The sequence below is a fragment of the Heptranchias perlo genome, chromosome 16, assembly GCF_035084215.1.
Source record: "Heptranchias perlo isolate sHepPer1 chromosome 16, sHepPer1.hap1, whole genome shotgun sequence".
Lineage (NCBI taxonomy): Eukaryota > Metazoa > Chordata > Chondrichthyes > Hexanchiformes > Hexanchidae > Heptranchias > Heptranchias perlo.
In genome coordinates this window covers 56919463-56941262 of record NC_090340.1, presented here as the reverse complement: position 1 = coordinate 56941262, position 21800 = coordinate 56919463, and the positions used below count along the sequence as shown (strand labels likewise).

The following is a 21800-nucleotide window of genomic DNA, read 5'->3' as shown; positions in this document are numbered from 1 at the left end:
AGGTTTTAAGGAGCGTCTTAAAGGAGGAGAGAGAGGTAGAGAGGTTTAGGGTGGGAATTCCAGAACTTAGGGCCTAGGCAGCGTTGTTGGTAACTAATTAAAAAAAAACACATTTTCTGAAATGATAGCAGGGCTATCCTTTGGCTAGCTGACACTATATATTTTGGCAGTTATGATAAGGGGTCCTCGAGACCCGGTTAATATCTGCAGGGATTGCCTGGGAGTGCAATAATGCAGGGGAATTGTCCACCCTGGTAAGATAGAACTTCAAACATAAACATAGCCACCACTCGCTGAACTGAAGTTATTTGGGGTGGGGGTGGCAGCTCCTGGCCAACATCACTAAAACAGATTTTATGGTCATTTATCTTATTACTGTTTGTGGGATCTTGCTGTGTGCAAATTGGCTGCTGCGTTTCCTTATATTACAACAGTGACTGCACTTCAAAAAGCACTTTATTGGCTGTGAAGTGCTTTGGGAGCATCTGGGGGACATGGAAGGGACTATATAAATGCAAATTTGTTTTCTCTCTATTTATCTGTCTGTCTGTCTCTCATTCTCTCTCTGCCTCTATCTCTCTGTCTCTGTCTCCCCCTCTCTGCCCCTTTACCTCTCACTTTCTTATTAGGCTTCAGTGAGAGCCTGAGACTGTCCTTTTTCAATTCTCAATAACACTCAGGGTCAATATTATAAGGTGTCTATCCTTGTAATGAGGACAGATACCTTGTAATAATAGGTCCTTAAAATAGCAGACAAAGAAATTTCATAAGTGTTAATATCGTATGAACAGTGTTCAGCACAATTTAAACCGAAGAATCTCTCACGGGTTAGATTGACAAATGAAACTCTAATGATGATGATTAGCCTTTTTACTGAAAGACTTCTCCAGTCAGCAGCCAGACTGACCTTTCTACTGAATCAAAGACCTCAGCTGGTTCATCCACTGAATCTCACCAGCGGCAGAGAATGGCCTTGTTTCAGCTATTGGAAGCTGCTGGAAGCAGCCACTAGTTTCCTAACCTCGGCTGCACGCCCTGCTTTAGAGGTTGGCCTGCTCTGTAGCCAGCAAAACTTGGCCTCTGTGAACCACAGCTCCAGAAACAAATCTGATCCCACATTTAAACCAGTCCAATAATTGTTTTACCACTGCTGCACTGTTAAATATATAAGGGGCTTATCTCTGTGTTGAGGTTGTCTTACGGTTCTAAAGGCAGCCCTTGTACCCGGACTCTGATCTGCTATTTGCCAACAGGATACACAGGGGTAACACTCCATCATCGAGTTATATAAGCGCAGGTAAGCAATGTATACTCCCAGGTTCCCACGGGTAGCTCTGGCCTGCTGTTAAGGCCCAAATCAATTCAAAGCAGCCCATAATACTCGGCCAAACATTTGCACTTAATTTCCAAAGCTTGGTGTGATGGTTCAGTGAGGGAACCCCAATGTGTTGCGTGGCACTGACCCGTAGGCACCAAGAGGGACCCAGGCCTGCGCCGAGCTAACTGATCATGACCCGGACAGTAGCTACACTGGTCTTAATGTCCCCCCTGGGCTAAGGAAAGGAAATATATGCCACTCGTGAACGCTATCTGATGAGCCCCTGCTCGAAAGCATGCCTGTGTGGATGTGGGGTGAGGATAGGATCAGGGTTGTCTGGGATGCCTCCTGCAGTTGAATAGCCAGCTGCCGCTCATTGTTTAGGCTAACTTGGGTGCTAATGAAGGGATGTTGGCACCTTTTAGGGGAAAAACAGGATTTTAAAAATAATTAAATATTTTGAAGTTTGTTCCTTTTGATCTCATTGATGTTCAAACTGCTGTTTAAGAAAAAAACCCTGCAAGCAGTTTGAGATCTGAATAAAGTATCTTCAAAGTGGTTTCGGTTACACCAGTCGATGAAGGTGTAATTTGCTCTAAGGAATGGCACCATGGGTGGTATAATCACCAGTCAGAAAGAAAGAACTTGCATTTATATAGTGCCTTTCACAACCTCAGGATGTCCCAAAGTGCTTTACAGCCAATTAAGTACTTTTGAAGTGCAGCCACTGTTAAAATGTAGGAAACGTGGCAGCCAATTTATGCACAGCAATGTGACAATAACCAGATAATCTGTTTCTTTTAGTGATGTTGGTGGAGGAATAAATATTGATCTGGACACCAGGGAGAACGCCCCTGCCCTTCTTCAAAATAGTGCCGTGGGATCTTTTACATCCACCTGAGAGGGCAGACGGGGCCTCGGTTTAATGTTTCATCTGAAAGACGGCACCTCCAACAGTGTAGCACTCCCTCAGTAACACACTGCAGTGCCATCCTAGATTTTGTGCTCAAGTCCCACTCCAGAGACCACCACTGAGCCACAGCTGACATTCAGAGACTCGCGTTGCACTGGGTTTCTGAGCAAGCCTGGTAAGTACAGGGGATTCAAGCGAACAGCAATTAAAGCCCAGTATGCACATCCATTGTCTTAATCAGAATATTATTCAGACTCAATAAGCAGGGGTGATGAAGCAGTACAATCCCTGTCTGACTGGCGAGGGTATAATTATATTAACAGTTTATTGACTCATCCGATGTTTGACCACAGAAACATTGTAGCTCTGTGCTAGAGGTCCATCGATTTTGTTAATTCAGTGATCATTAAGCCATCAGGCCTGCAGTAGAACGTTGCACCAGATCTGAAAAGGTTAGCCTTTTCTGTTGAGTGGAATACAAAGACAAAGTGTTCTTCAATGTGGTCTATACATTGACAATGAAGTCTGTGGCGATAGCTTCGTACATGCCCGCGTGTGGTAACTCAACATCATTAGGGAATGGATTTCTAAAGTTTGTTTCCCATTTTGTGCATGGCGGGAGAGCGAAGGTAGAGCTGCCTGTGATCCCCTTCATTTCGTTCGGATACAAATCCAGATCCTGGAGTTCCAAGCCACCATCTTTTCTACTGAGCCAGCTCCACCCCACCCCACCCCACCACACCACACACCAATGGAAATGAGTGGGGAGTTTCATCTGTTGTAACTAAACGAGGTTTGAGGTAAAGATTGCTGAGGTGGGAGGGCAGTTGATTAATACAGGGGAACACAGCTGAACCCCCTTACATTCCGTCCTGTTCTGGGTAACGGAGGCAGAAAGTTCAGTCTGTCCACTTCAAACGGGTTAAAAGTCGACAACAGAATACCATCGTCGTCCGTTTGGCCTCATTGTAAAAAAAAAATGTATTCTACCAGTTAATGGCCCAAAAAGTTGCATAAATTTTTGTTTTTTTAGCCAACAGAGTTATCCATGAATGATTATTTAATTGAAGAAGTGGGACGGGTTCTTGAGTTGCCCTGATCACTGACTAATACCTGGCTGCATTACAATCTTCTAAATATTGTGAATTTTTATCACAGCGCTAGTTTTTGTCTGTCATGGTGAATCAATCCGATTTGTGCCATGCTTCCCTTGGAGACCCTGCATCTTTACCCGTGTGATTCTGTTTAGCTTTTAAGGAGTTACTGCACCTGATCGTGAAAGGGAGCTTAATTAACATCAGTAGAGATAAAAGTCAGCAACCCAGCAGGGATGCAGCATCAAATTCCGTTCCGTGTGTGTTAATTTAGATCCCTCACACTGTGAAGCTTACATTCTCCTCGCAGCCAGTTCCCAGGATGATCTACCCCCTTTATTTAAGTAAACCTACTCTGACAAAATAAAGACAGAAGTACTTCCAACGGGTTACTGATGGAGACTCACCTGTGCCAGCAAGGGCATGTTTTTCTATATAAACATTGAAACCTAGAAAATAGGAGCAGGAGTAGGTCATTCGGCCCTTCGAGCCTGCTCCGCCATTCAATATGATCATGGCTGATCCTCTATCTCAATACCATATTCCCGCTCTCTCCCCATACTCCTTGTTGCCTTTTGTGTCTAGAAATTTATCTAGCTCCTTCTTAAATATATTCAGTGACTTGGCCTTCACAGCCTCCTGTGCAGGAGAATTCCACAGGTTCACCACCCTCTGAGTAAAGAAATTTCTCCTCATCTCAGTCCTAAATGTCCTACCCCGTATCCTGAGACTGTGACCCCTCGTTCTAGACCCCCCCCCCAGCCAGGGGAAATGTCCTCCCTGCATCCAGTCTGTCTAGCCCTGTCAGAATTTTATACGTTTCAATAAGATCCCCTCTCATTCTTCTAAACTCGAGTGAATACAGGCCTAGTCGACCCAATCTCTCCTTATACGACAGTCCTGCCATCCCAGGAATCAGTCTGGTGAACCTTCACTGCACTCCCTCTATGGCAAGTATATCCTTTCTTGGGTAAGGAGACCAAAACTGCACACAATACTCCAGGTGTGGTCTCACCAAGGCCCTGTATAACTGCAGTAAGACATCCTTGCTCCTGTACTCAAATCCTTTTGCAATGAAGGCCAGCATACCATTTGCCTTCCTAACTGTTTGCTGCACCTGCATGTTTGCTTTCAGTGACTGGTGTACAAGGACACCCAGGTCCCTTTGTACATCAACATTTCCCAATCTATCACTATTTAAATAATACTCTGCCTTTCTGTTTTTCCTTCCGAAGTGGATAACTTCACATTTATCCATGTTATACTGCATCTGCCATGCATTTGCCCACTCACTCAACTTGTCTAAATCGCCTTGAAGCCTCTTTGCATCCTCCTCACAACTCACAATCCTACCTAGTTTTGTGTCATCAGCATACTTGGAAATATTACATTTGGTTCCCTCATCCAAATCATTGATAAATATTGTGAATAGCTGGGGCCCAAGCACTGATCCCTGCGGTACCCCACGAGTCACCGCCTGCCACCCCAAAAAAGACCCATTTATTCCTACTCTCTGTTTCCTGTCTGTTAACCAATTTTCAATCTATGCCAGTATATTACCCCCAATCCCATGTGCTTTATTTTTGCCTTGAAGCCTCTTTGCATCCTCCTCACAACTCACAATCCCACCTAGTTTTGCTTTAATTTTGCTCAATAACCTCTTATGTGGGACTTTTTCGAAGGCCTTCTGAAAATCCAAATAAACCACAAGCACTGGTTCTCCCTTATCTATTCTACCAGTTACATCCTCAAAAAAACTCCAGTAAGTTTGTCAAACATGATTTTCCTTTTATAAATCCATGTTGACTTTGTCTAATCCCATTGATATTTTCTAAGTGTCCTGTTATCACATCCTTTACAATAGACTCTAGCATTTTCCCTACTACTGATGTTAGGCTAACCGGTCTGTAGTTCCCTGTTTTCTCCCTCCTTTTTTAAATAGTAGGGTTACATTTGCCACCCTCCATTCTGCAGGAACTGTTCCATAATCTATAGAATTTTGGAAGATGACAACTAATGCATCCACTATTTCCATGGCGACCTCTTTTAGTACTCTGGGGTGTAGATTATCAGGTCCTGGGGATTTATCGACTTTCAGTCCCATTAATTTCTCCAGCACTCTTTTTTTAACTAATACTAATTTCCTTTAATTCCTCCTTCTCACTCGCCCCTGGTTCCCTAGCATTTCTGGTCAGTTATTTGTGTCCTCTTCTGTGAAAGTTTTGTGTCTGCAATGATGAATGGAAATACAGTTGCTGCTGTCTTTTCAATTTGGTTGGTATTAATTATGAGGTACTAGTCACATGCTCAATCACACAACAAAACCAAAAACAGATGAGAGCCTGCCCTTGCACTGATCCCTTACTTAAGCTGATGTACTTTACTCAGACTGCTGAGCAGCGATGAGGAGAGCAGGAGGGGACTGCCCGCTGAGAGAGCTAAGAGCATTCTCTGCCTTTTTCATTACTTTATTCCCCACCAGGAGATCAGCTGTTTCCACTACTGGGTTTCCCAAGTTGGGCACTGCACATGACTCAAGCATCCCATTGGTAATTGGCGCCTCCATGTTAGAAACCAGTCACGATGAGCAATGCCACAGTACAGTCATTATCAGCAATTTACTTAAGGTCAGGAAATAACGTGTTATAACTCCACCATTTGACATAGTAAAGTGACTTCAAGCATGTTATACATTCAATGCACTGTTACAAATATGACAGTGCCATCATTGGCTCAGTGGGTAGCACTCTCGCCTCTGAGTCAGAAGGTTGTGGGTTCAAGTCTCACTCCAGAGACATGAGCATAAAATCCAGGCTGACGCTCCCCCAGTGCAGTGCCTGAGGGAGTGCTGCACTGTCGGAGGTGCCGTCTTTCAGATGAGATGTTAAACCAAAGCCGCATCTGCCCTCTCTGGTGGACGTAAAAGATCCCATGGCACTACTTTAAAGAAGAACAGGGAATGTTCTAGCCAACATTTATCGCTCAACCAACATCACTAAATTAGATTACCTGGTTATTATCGCATTGCTGTTTGTGGGACCTTGCTGTACGCATACGAGCGGACATTTCCTACTTTACAAAAGTGACTACACATCAAAGTACTTCATTGGCTGTAAAGTGGTCTGGGACGTTCTGAGGTCATGAAAGGCACTATATAGATGCAAGTCTTCGTTTGTTTAGTCTTTCATTAGAACAGTTCAACATTACATTGCTGTACGATTTAGTTCTGGGTACTTAATGGGCTTAAGTTTCAGGGGAGAAAAAGCAGAGCAATGACAACCTGTGTAAAATAGCAATTAGTTGGTAGCCAGTAATTATTGAAGATCTATTTTCATTACTGAATCCCTTACAGAAAAGACCTTTCATTGATGCTTCGATTTTGTTTTTAGAAAATCAGTCGCACTCGACCAATAGTTCAATGGGTAAATGCACAGGCCTGTGTGGAACTGAGCCATACAGATGGGCACGGTGCCAGGTTCAGTCGCTGGTCGGTGCTGCGTTCACTGATGTCAGCAGGAATGGGAATTGGGCCACTGCGATTGGTTTCAATATTCAAATTGGCCAGGGCCCAATTGTTGGCCAGTTCTCTGTTGGAAAAATACGTGAGAGTGTGAGAGCGAGATTGTCAGTGTGAAAAGGATGAGGCTCAGCTCTAACCCCCTCCCATCCCTTTCCCTCCCCCGCCATGGTGGTCAAATCACCTGTTGACATTCACTGTGTAAGCTCGCCAATGCAGAAAGGTCAGTTAGGTGAATAACCACAATCTCCACCTGTGTCAGCACCTTCAGGAGAGGAGGAGAGAAAACTGGACTCTGCGAATCAATCAGTCTCTTTTTATTTCCCCCTTTTATCCATATATATATAAAATCTCATCATTTAATTTTCTTCGGCTCTGAAATTACACTGCAGGACTCTAGTGAATGAACACTTAGTGATTGCCTGAAATTCCTTCCTGCTGTTTCAGCAAAGGCATTAGCCCATTTAAAATTAATAGCTCTAGTGCATCTGCTAAAATAGCAGACAAAGGAATTTTAGACAAATGTGATATGCGTTTGTACACAATTATCCCCAGTATCATTCCAAGGCCATTTTTTTTTTACAATTTTAAGTTAGTGGAGTGAGCTTCGATACGTGCTGCCATGAACTCGTTGCTAAATATTGCGTTTCTTATTTTTATCCTTTACTTTCGCTAAACTCCCCACCCCCCCCCCACAACTTTTTAGGGTACAGGGATCCAAGAGATAGGATTGCAGGAGCCTCAGTCCCTGGGCTTGTCCAATAGATTTGAGGTTCTTACAACCCTTGTGGACAAGTGCGGGGAGGACGAGCAAACTTACCACAGCACCGTGGTACAGGAAGCCGTTCAAGTGGGGGAGTGAAAAGGAAGGTGGTTGTCGTAGGCGACAGTATAGTTAGGGAGATAGACACTTCTCTGCAGCCAGGAGCATGTTCCCGAAGGCTATATTGCCTACCCAGTGCCAGGGTTAAGGACATCTCCAGGCTGGAGAAGAACTTGGAGTGGGAGAACATAAGAACATAAGAACATAAGAAATTGGAGCAGGAGTAGGCCAATCGGCCCCTCGAGCCTGCTCCGCCATTCAATAAGATCATGGCTGATCTGATCCCAACCACAAATCTAAAGAACACAAGAAGTCGGAGCAGGACCCGGCCACACAGCCCCTGGGCCCTCTCCGCCACCCACAGGGCATTGACCGATCCGAACTCAGCTTCATGTCCAATTTCCTGCCCGCTCCCCATAACCCCTAATTCCCTTTAGGGAGGGGGAGGATCCAGTTGTCGTGGTCCACGTGGGTACCATCGACATAGGTAGGACTAAGTAAAAGATTCTGCTGAGAGAGTTTGAGCAGCTAGGGACTAAATTAAAAAGCAGAACCACAAAGGTAATAATCTCTGGATTATTACCTGAGCTACGAGCAAATAGGCATAGGGTCAATAGGATCAGGGAGATGAATGCGTGGCTCAAAGATTGGTGTGGGAGAAGTGGGTTTCGATTCGTGGGACACTGGCACCAGTACTGGGGAAAGAGAGGGCTGTTCCGTTGGGATGGACTACACCTGAACCATACTGGGACCAGAGTTCTAGCGAATCGAATAACTAGGGAGGTAGATAGGGCTTTACACTAAATAAGGGGTGGGGGAGGGTCCTGGTGGAGAGGAATCTAGAATGCTAAAGAGAAAAGACAAAGAAGCAGTGCAGGAAAGTGATTGGGATAAGGATAACCAGATTGTGTCAGGAAGGGACAGAGCGTACAAACAAAAGACAACAAATAGGGTCCGAGTAAGAAAAAATGGTAATAAGACAAATAGGGCCGTAGTACAAAAAAATGTTAAGAAGACAAATCTAAAGGCACTGTATCTGAATGCACGAAGCATTCGTAATAAGGTAGACGAGTTAACAGGGCAAATAGATGTAAACGGATATGATATAATAGCAATTACAGAGACATGGCTGCAAGGTGACCAAGGCTGGGAGCTGAATATCCAAGGGTATTCAATATTTAGGAAGGACAGGCAAAAAGGAAAAGGAGGTGGGGTGGCGTTGTTAGTAAAGGATGAAATCAGAGCAATAGTGAGAAAGGATATTGGCTCAGAAAATCAAAATGTAGAATCAGTCTGGGTGGAGTTAAGAAGCACGAAGAGGCAGAAAACACTGGTGGGAGTTGTCTATAGGCCTCCAAACGGTAGTGGTAATGTAGGGGATGGGATCAAACAGGAAATTAGAGATGCATGTAATCATGTGGGACTTTAATCTGCATATAGACTGGCCAAACCAAATTAGCAAAAATACTGTGGAGGATGAATTCCTGGAGTGCGTACGAGATGGTTTTTTAGACCAGTACATTGAGGAGCCAACCAGGGAACAGGCGATCCTAGATTGGGTATTGTGCAATGAGAAGGGGTTAATTAATCTTGTTGTGCGGGGTCCTTTAGGGAAGAGTGACCATAACATGATAGAATTCTTCTTTAAGATGGAAAGTGAAGTAGTCCAATCCGAAACTAGGGTCCTAAATCTAAACAAAGGAAACTACGAAGGTATGAGGAGTGAATTGGCTATGATAGATTGGGAAGCTTCATTGAAAGGCATGACAGTGGATAGGCAATGGCTAACATTTAAGGAACAAATGCTTGAATTGCAACAATTATACATTCCTTTCTGGTGCAAAAACACAAAAGGAAAAGCGGCCCAACCATGGCTAACAGAAGAAATTAAGGATAGTATTAGATCCAAAGAAGAGTCATATAAAGTTGCCAGAAAAAGTAGCAAGCCTGAGGATTAGGAGTAGTTTAGAATTCAGCAAAAAGGACCAAGAGATTGATTAAGAGGGGAAAAATAGAGTATGAGAGTAAACTTGCAAGGAACATAAAAGTGGCCTGTAACAGCTTCTACAAGTATGCCAAAAGAAAAAGATTAGTGAAGACAAATGTAGGTCCCTTACAGTCAGAAACGGGAGAATTTATAATGGGGAACAGGGAAATGGCAGAGCAATTAAATAAATACTTTGGTTCTGTCTTCACGGAAGAGGACACAAATAACTTCCCAGAAATGCTTGGGAACCAAAGGACGAGTGAGAAGGAGGAATTAAAGGAAATTAGTATTAGTAAAAAAATTAGTGCTGGAGAAATTAATGGGACTGAAAGCTGATGAATCTCCAGGACCTGATAATCTGCATCCCAGAGTACTAAAAGAGGTAGCCATGGAAATAGTGGATGCATTAGTTGTCATCTTCCAAAATTCTATAGATTATGGAACAGTTCCTGCAGATTGGAGGGTGGCAAATGTAACCCTACTATTTAAAAAAAGAAGGGAGAGAGAAAACAGGGAACTACAGACCGGTTAGCCTAACATCAGTAGTAGGGAAAATGCTAGAGTCTATTATAAAGGATGTGATAACAGCACATTTAGAAAATATCAATGGGATTAGACAAAGTCAACATGGATTTGTGAAAGGGAAATCATGTTTGACAAACCTACTGGAGTTTTTTGAGGATGTAACTAGTAGAATAGATAAGGGAGAACCAGTGGATGTGATTTATTTGGATTTTCAGAAGGCCTTTGATAAAGTCCCACATAAGGGGCCCGATTTTAGCATCGGGTTTCGTGTGTGTTCTCGGCGGGGGGGCCTCGATAATCCCGATCCCCAGGTGCGGGACCGGAACGCGCCGCGATCCCGGCCACTTCCGGGTTCCACGCTGACGTGCGGGGCTGCGTGCGCAGGCCCCGCTGGTGGGAATCCCGCAGGCAATTAAAGCCAGTGGGATGCCACTTGAGTGTATTTACTTTGCTTGTTCAGGTCATTAAATGACCTGATTCAGCTGTCTTATTCGGAAGTGTGGGATTTTACCTTCAACTCAGACTGTTTCACATACTGGGGGAAACGGTCTCACTCCAACCGGACGTGTTGCAGCCAGCAGCCTGTGGCAGCTGCCAAGGTGCACTCCACAGCGGGGGGGAGACCCTTCATCAACGCAGGAGGCCACTCCGTCACATAGGGCAACCCCTGCCCTCCACAACCCCCTTCCAAGCCAGAAGATACACCAACATGGAACCGCAGCCCCAGTGCGAGGATACACCTACCTACCGTGCACAACCCCTCAGACCAACACCTGCCAGATGGGGGCCGCTTCGACATCCTCGGAGGACGAACAGCCTCAGCAGCCTCGCAGTCCACGCCGTCCGCCTCAGCGGCGTGGAGCCCCCCCACACGGTGCTGTGGCACACCCACCTGCACAGCAGGAGGGAGGGCTACCGCAGAGAGAGATGCGTCGCAGGAGGCACTACCCTCCGCACAGGGTCTACAGACCGAGGCTCAGCTTCATGGACCTCTCCGAGGAGCAGTGCATACGGAGGCTCAGAGTCACTCGCCAGGTAGTCGCCGACATCTGCAGCCTCCTCAATGACGAGCTGCTCCCGGATGGACCAAGCAGCATCTTCTTACCTGTCGCCGTCAGAGTCACCACTGCCCTCAACTTCTTCGCCTCCGGATCCTTCCAGGGTGCCATCGGGGACATCACCGGGGTCTGTCAGTCCTCCGCACACAAGTGCATAAGGCAGGTCACCGATGGGTTGTTCCGCAGGGCCTTGCACTACATCAACTTCGCCATGGACGAGCGCAGCCAGATGTAGAGGGCGGTGGGATTCCATGCCATGGCTGGCTTCCCACGGGTACATGGTGTAATCGACTGCACCCACATCGCCATACGGGTACCTCCGCATGAGCCAGGGCTGTTCATCAACAGGAAGGGGTATCACTCCATGAACGCCCAGCTCATTTGTGACCACCGCCAGAGATTCCCACACGTGTGCGCCAGATACCCTGGCAGCTGCCACGATGCCTTCGTCCTCAGGGAGTCCACCGTCCCGCCCCTCTTCCACGCACCCAACACCGGCAACGGCTGGCTCCTCGGCGACAAGGGATATCCCCTGGACACGTGGCTATTGACACCTCTGAGGAACCCCATTACCGAGCCGCAGCGTCGATATAACGACAGCCACATTGCTACCAGGTCTACAATTGAGCAGGCTAAAGGGCTGCTCAAGATGTGCTTCAGGTGCCTTGATCGTTCCGGGGGAGCGCTCCAATACACGCCACTCCGAGTGGGCCGAATTATAGTTGTCTGCTGTGCCCTGCACAACATGGCACTACAGAGAGGGGTGCCGCTGGAGGAGTCCCCATGCACACCCGCCACCCACATTGAGGACGACAATGAGGAGGAGGAGGAGGAGGAGGAGGAGGAGGAAGAGTCCGAGCACGAGCGAGAGGAGGAGGAACGACCCATGGCCCGAACACCGGCTCACCTGCGTGCTCGTCAGGCCAGGGAGGCACTCATATGCCAACGGTTCTCCTAACATCACACTGTGTGAGGCGTTCACATGTCATAACGTGCACAGACGAGGGTCCATACAGGCTCCCTCCACAGAAGAGTGGTGCCTGTACACCTGCACCCACTGGATTATGCCCAATGGGTGGGACGGGGTGGTCGTCGTCATGCTGAGGCGCACGGAAGGGACATATTGCACAAGCCGCAGAATTATGGACAAGAGGTGGCAGCATTGGTGCGAAAAAGTGACTTTATTTCGTGTTGCCATTCAAAGACTGGAAATAAAAAGATAACAAATAGACAAACACCCTGGTGCAATCCCTGTGTGCTCACGGAACTTTGGGTTCTTGTTTCCTGGTACCCCTACGTGGTGATACCCCTGTGGCTCCAGCAGAGGTGGTGGCAGGTTGCTCCTGTTCATGCCCTGACCTGGTAGATGCTTTGGGCCGACGCCCCCTGTGTTTCGGTGCCCGTGAGGGCACCTCCACAGCCTTCCAGGCTGCAACCGGGGACATCCCCGGTGTCTCTGTCGTCTGCGCAGATGAGCCCTGCAAATACATCTACACCCACTCTGCAGTGACACACTGTGTGGCATCAGTGGTGGGTCCTCATAGGGATACCCAGGAGTGGGCATTATTGCACAAACCGGACAGGATTCGCGAGGACATGGCACTAGTGGAGCCAATATAATGTGTGATGTGAGTTGTTATTTAATTCAATAGAAGTACGAACCATGACAGACCCTCAGACACTCTTGTGCATCCCCTTCATGCTCACGGCACGTTTGCCTTACGCTGCCTACTGCACATATGTGATGCATGCCCTGTGGCTGCAGCACAGGTGGTGGCAGGTTGAGTGAGGCTGGCCGTGAGGGAGATGCACGAGAGGGTGAGTATGGGATAGAGCCATGAGATTGTATGAGGATTGGGTTGCGTGTTAGTGGCGGGGTGAGTACTGGCGAGGTGAGTAGGTGCAGGTAAGATGAGGATGATGTTTGAGTGGGTATGAGGGGTGATGTGACAGAGTAGTGTTGGCAGTGCAGAAGGAGATGTGGGGTGGGGGCAGTGATGTGGCAGGCGGAGTGTAGGGGAAAGACTACGTGTTCTCACTGTGGCTGACCTACTGAGGTCATTGGTGCGCCACCTGCACTGTATGCAGGTGGGCGATATGTTGATGGCGCAGCTGACCCCTCTGCCACCTCGGGCCAGGCCTTCTTGGTGGCAGAGGCAGGCCGCTTTCTCCCGGCCGCTGGGGGGAAGATCTCTGTCCTCCCCCTCCTCCTCACCCCATCTAATGATACCTGGGGTGAGGCATCATTAAACTGGGAGCAGCCTTCCCCCTGGGCTGCTCCATGCTGTAATTTTTACGTTTTGTGGCAGCATCTGTCAGTGGAGGACTGCCCCTTTAAATAGAGCGCCTCCAGCTGACAGATCTTACTGCGCATGCGCAGCCCGCCCGACGCGCAGATCAGCAGTGGGGAACCCGGAGGAGCAGGTAAGTGGCTCCAATTAGTGGATTGCCTGCTGCGATCGAGCGGGCAACCCACTAATTTCACCGGGCGCGTTTGGTACGTGCCCGCAGGCCTGCCCGCCGGGAACCCGCACCCCTGGTAAAATCGGGCCCAAGAGGTTAGTGTGCAAAATTAAAGCACATGGGATTGGTGGTAATATACTGGTATGGATTGAGAATTGGTTAACAGACAGGAAACAGAGAGTAGGAATAAATGGGTCTTTTTCGGGGTGGCAGGCGGTGACTCGTGGGGTACCGCAGGGATCAGTGCTTGGGCCCCAGCTATTCACAATATATATCAATGATTTGGATGAGGGAACCAAATGTAATATTTCCAAGTATGCTGACAACACAAAACTAGGTGGGATTTTGAGTTGTGAGGAGGATGCAAAGAGGCTTCAAGGCGATGGTAGTGGTTGTTGGAGGCCAATCGTCTCAGCCCCAGGACATTGCTGCAGGAGTTCCTCAGGTTAGTGTCCTAGGCCCAACCATCTTCAGCTGCTTCATCAATGACCTTCCCTCCATCATAAGGTCAGAAATGGGGATGTTCGCTGATGACTGCACAGTGTTCAGTTCCATTCGCAACCCCTCAAATAATGAAGCAGTCCGAGCCCGCATGCAGCAAGACCTGGACAACATCCAGGCTTGGGCTCATAAGTGGCAAGTAACATTCGCGCCAGATAAGTGCCAGGCAATGACCATCTCCAACAAGAGAGAGTCTAACCACCTCCCCCTGACATTCAACGCATTACCATCACCGAATCCCCCACCATCAACATCCTGGGGGTCACCATTGATCAGAAACTTAACTGGACCAGCCATATAAATACTGTGGCTACGAGAGCAGGTCAGAGGCTGGGTATTCTGCAGCGAGTGACTCACCTCCTGACTCCCCAAAGCCTTTCCACCATCTACAAGGCACAAATCAGGAGTGTGATGGAATACTCTCCACTTGCTTGGATGAGTGCAGCTCCAACAACACTCAAGAAGCTCGACACCATCCAAGATAAAGCAGCCCGCTTGATTGGCACCCCATCCACCACCCTAAACATTCACTCCCTTCACCACCGGCGCACAGTGGCTGCAGTGTGTACCATCCACAGGATGCACTGCAGCAACTCGCCAAGGCTTCTTCGACAGCACCTCCCAAACCCGCGACCTCTACCACCTAGAAGGACAAGAGCAGCAGGCACACGGGAACAACACCACCTGCACGTTCCCCTCCAAGTCACACACCATCCCGACTTGGAAATATATCGCCGTTCCTTCATTGTCATAGTCATAGAGTTATACAGCACGGATAGAGGCCCTTCGGTCCATCATGTCCGCGCTGGCCATCAAGCCCAGTCTAATCTAATCCCATATTCCAGCATTTGGTCCGTAGCCTTGTATGCTATGGCATTTCAAGTGCTCATCCAAATGCTTCTTGAACGTTGTGAGGGTTCCTGCCTCCACAACCCTCTCAGGCAGTGAGTTCCAGACTCCAACCACCCTCTGGGTGAAAAAGTTCTTTCTCAAATCCCCTCTGAACCTCCTGCCTTTTACCTTGAATCTATGCCCCCTTGTTATAGAACCCTCAACGAAGGGAAAAAGCTCCTCAGTATCCATCCTATCTATGCCCCTCATAATTTTGTACACCTCAATCATGTCCCCCCTCAGCCTCCTCTGCTCCAAGGAAAACAAACCCAATCTTCCCAGTCTCTCTTCATAGCTGAAGCGCTCCAGCCCTGGTAACATCCTGGTGAATCTCCTCTGCACCCTCTCCAAAGCGATCACATCCTTCCTGTAGTGTGGCGACCAGAACTGCACACAGTACTCCAGCTGTGGCCTAACCAGTGTTTTATACAGCTCCATCATAACCTCCTTGCTCTTATATTCTATGCCTCGGCTAATAAAGGCAAGTATCCCATATGCCTTCTTTACCACCTTATCTACCTGTTCCGCCGCCTTCAGGGATCTGTGAACTTGCACACCGAGATCCCTCTGACCCTCTGTCTTGCCTAGGGTCCTCCCATTCATTGTGTCGCTGGGTCAAAATCCTGGAACTCCCTTCCTATCAGGACTGCAGCGGTTCAAGAAGGCGGCTCACCACCACCTTCTCGAGGGCAATTAGGGATGGGCAATAAATGCTGGCCTCGCCAGCGACGCCCACATCCCGTGAACGAATAAAAAAAAAAAGACAAGTTGAGTGAGTGGGCAAATACATGGCAGATGCAGTATAACGTAGATAAATGTGAAGTTATCCACTTCGGAAGCAAAAACAGAAAGGCAGAGTATTATTTAAATGGTGATAGATTGGGAAATGTTGATGTACAAAGGGACCTGGGTGTCCTTGTACACCAGTCACTGAAAGCAAACATGCAGGTTCAGCAAGCAGTTAGGAAGGCAAATGGTATGTTGGCCTTCATTGCAAGAGGATTTGAGTACAGGAGCAAGGATGTCTTGCTGGTCTTACTGCAGTTATACAGGGCCTTGGTGAGACTACACCTGGAGTATTGTGTGCAGTTTTGGTCTCCTTACCTAAGAACGGATATACTTGCCATAGAGGGAGTGCAGCGAAGGTTCACCAGACTGATCCCTGGCATGACAGGACTGTCATATGAGGAGAGATTGGGTCGACTGGGCCTGTATTCACTTGAGTTTAGAAGAATGAGAGGGGTTCTCATTGAAACATATAAAATTCTGACAGGGCTAGACAGACTGGATGCAGGGAGGCTGTTTCCCCTGGCTGGGGGTCTCGAACATGGGGTCACAGTCTCAGGATACGGGGGTAGGACATTTAGGACTGAGATGAGGAGAAATTTCTTCACTCACAGGGTGGTGAACCTGTGGAATTCTCTACCACAGAAGGCTGTGGAGGCCAAGTCACTGAATCTATTTAAGAAGGAGATAGATAAATTTCTAGACACAAGGCATCAAGGGGTATGGGGAGAGAGCAGGAATATGGTATTGAGATAGAGGATCAACCAAGATCATATTGAATGGCGGAGCAGGCTCGAAGGGCCGAATGGCCTACTCCTGCTCCTATTTTCTATGTTTCTAAATAAAGAAAGAACTTGCCCCGTGAGTCACTGTTACTGAGCCATGCAGGCCAGGATGGGAAATGGTAGGGCGTTGGGGAGAGTTATAGAACAAAGAGATCTAGGAGTACAGGTTCATAACTCCTTGAAAGTGGAGTCACAGGTGGATAGGGTGGTGAAGAAGGCATTCAGCTTGCTTGGTTTCATTGGTCAGAACATTGAATACAGGAGTTGGGATGTCTTGTTGAAGTTGTACAAGACATTAGTTCGGCCACACTTGGAGTACTGTGTACAGTTCTGGTCACTCTATTATAGAAAGGATATTATTAAACTAGAAAGAGTGCAGAAAAGATTTACTAGGATGCTGCTGGGACTTGATGGTTTGACTTATAGGGAGAGGTTAGATCGACTGGGACTTTTTTCCCTGGAGAGTAGGAGGTTAAGGGTGATCTTATAGAAGTCTATAAAATAATGAGGGGCATAGATAAGGTAGATAGTCAAAATCTTTTCCCAAAGGTAGGGGAGTCTATAACGAGGGGACATAGATTTAAGGTGAGAGGGGAGAGATACAAAAGGGTCCAGAGGGGCAATTTTTTCACTCAAAGGGTGGTGAGTGTCTGGAACGAGCTGCCAGAGGCAGTAGTAGAGGTGGGTACAATTTTGTCTTTTAAAAAGCATTTGGACAGTTACATGGGTAAGATGGGTATAGAGGGATATGGGCCAAGTGCAGGCAATTGGGACTAGCTTAGTGGTATAAACTGGGCGACATGGACATGTTGGGCCGAAGGGCCTGTTTCCATGTTGTAAACTTCTATGATTCTATGATTCTATATAGTGCCTTTCATGATCTCCGGACATCCCAAAGCACTTTACAGCCAATGAAGTACTTTTGAAGTGTAGTCAGTATTGTAATGTGGGTAACGTGGTCGCCAATTTGCGCACAGCAACATCCCATAAACAGCAATGTGATGACCAGATAATCTGTTTTCTTTTGTATTGATGTTGGTTGAGGAATTAAGATTGTCCTGGACACTGGGGAGAACTCCCCTGCTCTTCTTCAAAAAAGTGCCAGGGGATCTTTTAGGTCCACCTGAGGGGGCCTCAGTTTAACGTCTCATCTAAAAGACGGCACTCCCTCAATACTGCACTGGAGTGTCAGCCTGGACAATGTGCACAGTATTGTCCTGAAGCGAAGTCGGAGGGCAATGGTGGAGGGGATTAAACTGATGTATATCATAGAAGTTTCCTGCCGTCTCTGTAGAATACTTCTCCGAAATAAAAGATGATTCTGACTGAGCAAAGCTTCAGGGAGTCTGTGGGAACAAATGCACTCCGTGTAAAACCTATTTATAACTGGTGCTGAGAAAGCAGCACGTTTGGGAAACTTGCTCTCTAAACTTTTCTTTTTGATGGCAAGACACTTCTGTTTTTGCTGTTTCTCCACCTTTCTCTTCCTTGGTCGCCCGATGCTCTGCTCCACTCCTGACTTGAGATGTGCAGCTGAATCGCTCCTAATCCTCTCTCACTGCTGCCTTGAGTATAGAAGATTAAGGGGTGATTTATTTGAGGTGCTTAAGATGATCAAAGGAGTTGGTAGGGAGATAGAGAGAAACTATTTCCCCTGGTGGGGAGAGTCCAGAACAAGGTGGGCAGAACCTTAAAATTAGAGCTCGGCTGTTCAGGGGTGATGTCAGGAAGCATTTCTTCACACAAAGGATAGTGGAAATCTGGAATTCTCTTCCTCCAAAAAGCTCGAGGCTGGGGGTCAATTAAAAATTCCGAAACTGAGATTGATAGATTTTTGTTAGGCAAAGATATTAAGGGTTACAGAACCAAGGCGGATAGATGGAGTTAGGTTACAGATCAGCCATGATCTAATTGAATAGCGGAACAAGCTCGAGGGGTTGAATGGTCTACTCCTGTTCCTATGTTCCTTGAATCAGACCGTTAACAATTGCATGAGAACATCCTGGGGCTTCTGGATGAAACTGTAACTGGGTGCGAGGAGGGGTGGCAGTGACAAACCCACATCCCTGTATTAAACAGAGCAGCTTGTCGGAGCTCCAACGCATTGCAACACTGCATCGTCAATAAAACTTTCCTTTTTAATTAATGCATTGATGGAAGGAGACTGCAGTCCATTGACAGGAATAATGCTAGTTGCTAATCAGTTAACTTTTCTTCCTCCTGAGAAACATACAGCAAAGTGTTAACTTGCACCGTTGAGTTTCTTGGAGGTAAATGCTTCTGCCTTAGCATCGAGATTTATTTTTTAAAATTATTTTTTGTGAACGCGTTACTGAAATTATTTTCCAATAATTGTTCTTTTGCTTTGCCCGACAGATAGTTGGCACAATTTGAACGAACCACTGCATTTTCTTTTATGACAGATGGGATTCATTATTGAGGCAGCACAGATAATCCAAGCGATTTGCGGATCCGCACAGGATTTATGAGTGAATTGATCAGTTCTACAACTGCTACCCATTAACAAGAAATCTCGCTAATCACGAAAGTGGAGAAGTAAATTTTCTATGACTTTTTTGCCTTTCCAGTGTGGACAGTAGATGGATGGTTCAATGGACATCGTCTCCACAACTTTATTTTATTGAATATTTTAAGGAGGGAAGTAATTGTATATTAGTTCACCCATGTCTCGGTTTAACGTCTTTCAGATGAGATGTTAAACTGAGGCCCCGTCTGCCCTCTCAGGTGGACGTAAAAGATCCCATGCATTATTTTGAAGAAGAGCAGGAGAATTCTCCCTGGTTCCCTAGCCAATAATTGTCCCTCAACCAATGTTAAAAACAGATTATCTGGTCATTTATCTCATTGCTTTTTGTGGGAGCTTGCTTGGTGCATATTGGCTGCTGCATTTCCCTACATTACAACAGTGACTACACTTCAAAAGTACTTCATTAGCTGTAAAGAACTTTGGGATGTCCTGAGATCGTGAAAGGCGCTATATAAATGCAAGTAGGGAAAATTATAAAGAATGTGATAACAGGGCACTTAAAAAAATATCAATCCAGGATTAGACAAAGTCAGCATGGATTTCTGAAAGGGAAATCGTGTTTGACAAACCTATTGGAGTTTTTTGAGGATGTAATTGTTAGAATAGATAAGGGAGAATCAGTGGATGTGGTATATTTGGATTTTAAGAAAGCCTTTGATAAAGTCCCACATAAGAGGTTATTCTCCAAAATTAAAGCAAAACTAGGTGGGATTGTGAGTTGTGAGGAGGATGCAAAGAGGCTTCAAGGCGATTTAGACAAGTTGAGTGAGTGGGCAAATACACGGCAGATGCAGTATAACGTGGATAAATGTGAAGTTATCCACTTCGGAGGCAAAAACAGAAAGGCAGAGCATTATTTAAATGGTGATAGATTGGGAAATGTTTATGTACAAAGGGACCTGGGTGTCCTTGTACACCAGTCACTGAAAGCAAACATGCAAGTTCAGCAAGCAGATGGAAGGCAAATGGTATGTTGGCCTTTGCAAGAGGATTTGAGTACAGGAGCAAGGATGTCTTACTGCAGTTTTACAGGGCCTTGGTGAGACCACATCTGGAGTACTGTTTGCATTTTTGGTCTCCTTATCCAAGAAAGGCAATACTTGCAATAGAAGGGAGTGCAGCGAAGGTTCACCAGACTGATTCCTGGGATGGCAGGTCTGTTGAATGAGGAGAGATTGGGTCACTAGAATATTCAATAGAGTTTAGAAGAATGAGAGGGGATCTCATTGAAACGTATAAAATTCTGACAGGGCTAGTCAGACTGGATGCAGGGAGGATGTTTCCCCTGGCTGGGGGGTCCAGAACAAGGGTCACAGTCTCAGAATACGGGGTAGGACATTTAGGACTGAGATGAGGAGAAATTTCTTCACTCAGAGGGTGGTGAACCTGTGGAATTCTCTGCCCCAGAAGGCTGTGGAGGCCAAGTCACTGAATCTATTTAAGAAGGAGATAGATAAATTTCTAGACACAGAAGGCATCAAGGGATTTGGGGAAAGAGCAAGAACATGGTATTGAGATAGAGGATCAGCCATGATCCTATTGAAGGGCGGAGCATGCCCGAAGGGCCGAATGGCCTACTCCTGCTCCTATTTTTCTCTGACTTCTAAGTTCATTCTTATGACAAATTATCTCTTGTACCGATTTTTAAAACCCAATGGTCACATGTTGTGTACGCTACTTATTTTATGGTGCCCAGGAAGGTCCCAGGTTTGACTCGACGTTCATTCCGGGTTAGCAGATCTCGATGGGGATTGTGGTAGGAATGCTACATTTGGTCTCAGCACCCTGAGCTGGATGGAGGAAAAAAAATCCGTCAGATTTCTCACTCCTGCTTACTACCCAGTGCTGGATGCAAGGTGAGGGTATGATGCCTACATGGATGACTTGACTTGTTGACACTCATGTCCCAGGCTTATACATAAAGAATAGCCACTTGTGCAAGATAGTGAGAGTGCCTTACATCTTCAGAACGTTACTCCAGCACGTTTAGAGGAGAAGTGAAAGAATAACTTCAAAGAGAGAGATCCTGGTGTTCAGTTAAAAAATACTTTTGCTTCTGATGAGGCAGAACTTGGCAAATTGTCTTCGCATATTTTCTCCTTCAGGAAGTCTTGGTCTGTTTACCCACATCCTGTGCCTTCATTAGATTCCTGAGTGCGTGATGAAGAAAAAAGAAGCACTCTCACCATCCCTAAAAACAAATCTGTTTTTAAAAAAAAGACTAGGATTACTCAGAGTAAAGAGGGAGAAAGACTTGCATTTCTGTAACGCCTTTCATGACCTCAGGACATCCTAAAGCGCTTTACAGCCAGTGAAGTACTTTTTGAAGTGTAGCCACTATTATAATGTAGGAAACGCGGCAGCTGATTTGCACAAAGCAAGATCCCACAAACAGCAATGAGATAATGATCAAATAATCTGTTTGTGATATTGGTTGAACGTGAATAACAATATGGAGAATGACAAATGACAAAAGGACTCTGTTAGTGAGTGAGTGAGTGAGCTATGGAAATATATGTCAGCTTGGCTTAGTTGGTAGCACTCTCGCCCCTGAATCAGAAGTTTGTGGGTTCAGGACCTGACAATTCAGT

The 21800-nt window shown here is 46.4% G+C and overlaps 1 long non-coding RNA gene across 1 annotated transcript in view; it reads left to right on the top strand.

Moving 5' to 3' along the window:
• The window catches only part of LOC137333380 (uncharacterized), a 49141-nt gene extending 29604 nt beyond the window's left edge, over positions 1-19537 (top strand). The window contains exon 3 of the long non-coding RNA XR_010965889.1: positions 19085-19537. This is a non-coding gene — a long non-coding RNA (uncharacterized lncRNA). The remainder of the gene's footprint in view (positions 1-19084) is intronic.
• Positions 19538-21800: the final 2263 nt, after the last annotated feature.